At 38.1% G+C, this 5,000-nt stretch overlaps 2 protein-coding genes across 2 annotated transcripts in view; both read left to right on the forward strand.

The window, feature by feature from the left end:
- LOC132473517 (uncharacterized) overlaps positions 1–5,000 on the forward strand; it is a 241,247-nt gene that overhangs the window by 62,654 nt on the left and 173,593 nt on the right. The window lies entirely within an intron of this gene.
- The window catches only part of LOC132473255 (homeobox protein Hox-D4b-like), a 29,223-nt gene that overhangs the window by 20,565 nt on the left and 3,658 nt on the right, over positions 1–5,000 (forward strand). The window lies entirely within an intron of this gene.

A 5,000-nucleotide genomic window follows, 5' to 3' on the forward strand; every position in this document is an offset into this window, starting at 1 on the left:
TTTTATTTTGTTTGTGTGTGTTTATGTGTGTGTGTGTGTGTGTGTGTGTGTGTGTGTGTGTGTGTGTGTGTGTGTGTGTGTGTGTGTGTGTGTGTGTGTGTGTGTGTGTGTGTGTGTGTGTGCGTGTGTGTAGGCTATACAAGATTTCTAACTCTTCAAATTGCTTAAAGAAAGTCTGTTGCCAAGCTTTTACATTTTATTGGGCTATTCAATTTATTAACTGTAGTTTGCAAGCATTCACATTTATTTCCATGATGTCCAAATGCCATTAAATGTGTAATAATAATAATTAACCTTATAAAGAGGCTAGTAATAATATTTATAATAATAATAATAATAATAATAATAATAATAATAATAATATATATTATAATATGTATAGCCTAATATGTGTACTAAATGTGTAATACTTGGCTATGCGATGAGTTAAGGTCTATTTTAAGTCCATATATGCCCCAGAGGAGCGATGGTACGTTATTAACACAATTACATCATGCTTCAAAAAAACAAAAACAACATAAATACAATGTTATTGGCCTATTACTATGATGACTTTTAATAATAATATAGGAAAAATATATAATAGTAATTACAACAACAATAATAATAATAATAATAATAATCATAATAATAATAATAATAATAATAATTGTAATGTGATTTTAGATTTATTTGGCCTATATAATTAGGAATCATGATGCTCATTCAATTATGAAAAAAAAAAAAAAATTCACAAGATAAATGTAACTTCTAAACTCACGACACGAATCTTCTTCTGCTATTTATACACGGATGTCATTTTATTTAAATGTCGAGAGATTAATTGCAGGTTTTTCGCAAAAGACCTGTATCTTTTTTTCTTTGCAAAAAAAGACCCCTCAAAACTAGATTAGACCCCAAGGAGACCAGATTAGACCCATAGAGGCCAAGATAATCCCCCTAGGAGACTAGATTAGACCCCTATTACACCCCATATTATACCCCTAGACTAGATTAGATCTCTAGACCAAATTAAACCCCTAGACTAGATATGACCCCTAGACTAAATTAGAGCCCTAGACTAGAGACCCCTAGACTAAATTAGACCCCTAGACTAGATTAGACCCCTAGGCCAGATAATACCCCTAGACTAGATTAGATCTCTAGACTAAATTAAACCCCTAGACTAGATATGACCCCGAGACTAAATTAGAGCCCGAGACTAGATTAGACCCCTAGATTTAGACCCCTAGACTAGTTTAGACCCCTTGGCCAGAGTATACCCATAAACTAGATCGACCCCTAGACTAGATTAGACCCCTAGACTGGATTAGACCACTAGGCAGAGACTAAATAGAATTGCCGCTTTCCGCTACCCAGTGAAATCGCATAACCAGGCTTATTGAAATTGACATAAACTGACATAATAATATAATATATAATATAATAATAATAATAATAATAATAATAATAATAATAATAATAATAATAATAATAATAATAATAATAATAATAATAATAATGTATGTAGGTTTGTAAACGTTGAAAAAAAGAAGCGCATTCCTGAGTTGGAGTGCAACACAATGCAGACGGCGTGTTTCTCTCTGGTTTGAGGTCGGAGTTAATGTCCAACCCGGTGAGGCTCCTCTAGGTCGGCTTTGACCCGCGGAGGGCCGAGGGGGTGGCTGGGGGAGGCTGGGGGGAGGAGAGGTGAGCCGGCGGTCAGCCTGTCTCACATGAAAAAGTGAAACGACCCCAGAAAGAAAGGGCACCCCTGAATGGCTTTACATCGGCAATGTAAGGATATTTAGCGCGCACTTTACACCTGGATACCCGCCCGGGCTACGAGTTAGCATTGAAGTGTCCAGATGAGAATTGGCCTGCATCTATTGACAAGACAATATGGCCTGTCCTGTAGTCAACCAAACACATCTGCATCGTTAATGGTATGACAGTCGACTGTTTTTTATTCCGCTTGCCCGCCCTCCTCCTGCGCACCGGTCAGTCTCATCTGATTCGATCTGATCTGATCTATTCTCTCTCAAGTGATCCAGGAGAATTTGCCGTTCAACTTTCTCAAGAAAGATCGGTCTATAGGTCAATGTACAAAACAATGAGGTGCCGTGATGGGCCAGTGTTTGACCACTGGTCGGGGTGATCCCCACGGCTGACCGGAGAGAGAGACCACAGAACAAAAGGCTCCGCAGGCCGGTGACCTCTGCGTGGTCCCCAAGTCCCCCCAGTCCGAGCCCTCATGGTGCAGCAGGACTAATCGAACCGCGGTGAGCCAGCGGTCAGGGAGCCGGACTGACCCTCTACCGACCTGAAGGCAGCTAGGCTACATTCTTAAGGAAGAATGCTCTTTCAAAAACTGTGCATCACTCCGTTTTGTGCGTTAATCAACAGAAGTTTCAAGCTATGGAATCCTATTCAGATCACCAGCATAACGACCTTACTTCACAAAACTTGGAGAGGAAATGAATGAGACCCACGGGCCTTCAGTCGCGAAAAACAAATGTATGTAGATAGATAAGCCCCAAAATGAAAATGTTGGTTATCCTTTAAGGATAAACGCTTTACGCAGTGGATTAAACCGTTTGGTGGTGTAAACTCTGCCCTCGTTTATATTGCATTCATATAATAATGTAATTATGTTAGGCTACTGAATCTAACGGGAACACTGGAAGAGTCTCATGTAGGTTTCACCAAGAAGTAGCCTAGTTCAATCCCACCAAATAAGACTGCAGCCATAGAGGATGACAAATTATTATAAAGTTTAAAATAGAATACAGAACTATCAACCCAGTCTCACGGAAATACGTGACACTGTCACGTCATTTAATCTATTCATTCGTGATAGGACACGTAATTTATATTATTTTTTTCCTGCCATAAAGCACACATTTCTAACAATATGACAGCTTTTGGCCACCCGTTTCTACTTTCACCTTCGATTCTGAGAAATTGTGACAATTCACGAATATATTTAATGCAGGTGTGCTGCTCTGTAACAAACCGCGACGGAAAAAAGGTTGCTGCTTCATCTCTTATTTTTAGAATGAGTTTGAAATTTGTGCTTTTGGCACGAAAAAATAGAAACTATGTGTCCCAGATCACGAATGAATAGATTAAATGAAATTTATTTAAATCTATTTATATTTAATGAATGCAATTACGCATCTCTGAATGAGGAACTCTTTGTGCAGTCATTTGATTCACTGGTTCACGGTGCTCGTGTCTACTCGTCAGTGGATGTTGCCGACAAATACAGAGATAACCTCCAGGACCTCAACACTAACAGGCCGCCGAGCCTCTTCAACGCGGTGCCCGTGGGTACCCTGTAGAACCGAATGTGTGGACATGCTTCAGCACAGGTTGGGTTCTGGGGGAGTCTGTGGGCATCGACCCGCCATCTATCCGGTGGAACCGAAAAGGACAGAGCGCCATGCCGATGAAGTCGAAACGGGTTCATTATTGACTATTTATTAATAGGCATCCGCCGTCTTGGAGTTCGAGTTCACATTACTGAATCAAACGTGCAATATGTTTGAATATTGTAGGATATTTTGATATTTAGGATGTTTATTTAACATGCAATCTAAGATTTAGAAAATATGTGTAAAAGCTTATTTCAAGATGTGTGTTAAATTAAAATTTTCTAACATTTAATCCATATCTTGAATGAGTGCATTTAAAGGGTCTTTGATCCCATATGGTTTGGTGGTATAAATGTCATGTTTTGCTTTGTCTTTATTTGCCAATGAAGTCTGAGGATATAAAAAACACTAGCAAACTATACCAACACAGTCCCTGTGTTGGTATTTACATAGGCCTACAGCCCAACAGCCTTTAGCACTTTTTACCTGGAAGCCATGAATCAATGTTGTTGTGATAATAATTATAACAATGATAATAATAATACAAATAGGCTAATAATAATAATAATAATAATAACTATAATAATAACAAAATAATCATAATAACGTTATAATAATAATGGTAATAATAACAATAACATTATTGTAATGATTAAAATAGTAACAAGGTCGTTCATATCAAGCTTTCTGAAGTCCCTCTTTTGGATCTAGTTTTTTGTCAACTAGATCCAAATGATAACATATTGATGCACAGCCACTGATCACACAAGGCTTGAAGTCATCAGGGTTATAATGTTCAACCTTTAATAAAATAATCTTATCAATCCCCAATAATGGTGAACAAAGCGGCTAAGTAATCGCGCCGGTGGACGGGTCCATGCGGGCCTACTGCTTAATAACACAACTTAATAACACAACTTTAACTGGAGAACCGTCTGTTCATCCACATTTGATTGATTTTCTCTTCTTGCCGTAGAGGATGCGGTTTGCTCATCAATTCCGTTTAAAGTCCCAATTCATTTTTGTTTATTCGTCGTTAAATACCTCCCGGTTTTCATTCTACTCGCATGTTCAATCTTCATTTTTCTGCCAGTCCATCGCGTCTTTTACCCGTCGTTGTGGTGAACACCTCGGGTTGACCTCCTGATGACAAAGACCTCCACTACTCACTGTCTGGGGCCTTTTATTCTATTTTCTTATCCGAGACCTTTCTGGACGGATACGTTTTGTTGTGGAGCTTTTAACTGAAATATGGTCTGCCCTTATTCAATATGGCCAGATTAATTTTTCAGCGTACCCATCTGTGTGGGGTAAGAGCCAGTCATCTGAAGTCATAAATCTACACCCCTGCATCTCAATAGACAGGGAAGAAAGAGAGATACAATGAGATGGGCTGGAACAAAGACGGACAGATAGATAGGCCTAGATAGATAGATAGATAGATAGATAGATAGATAGATAGATAGATAGATAGATAGATAGATAGATAGATAGATAGATAGATAGATAGATAGATAGATAGATAGATAGATAGATAGATAGATAGATAGATAGATAGATAGATAGATAGATAGATAGATAGATAGATAGATAGATAGATAGATAGATAGATAGATAGATAGATAGATAGATAGATAGATAGAT

The sequence above is a fragment of the Gadus macrocephalus genome, chromosome 15, assembly GCF_031168955.1.
Source record: "Gadus macrocephalus chromosome 15, ASM3116895v1".
Classification (NCBI taxonomy): domain Eukaryota; kingdom Metazoa; phylum Chordata; class Actinopteri; order Gadiformes; family Gadidae; genus Gadus; species Gadus macrocephalus.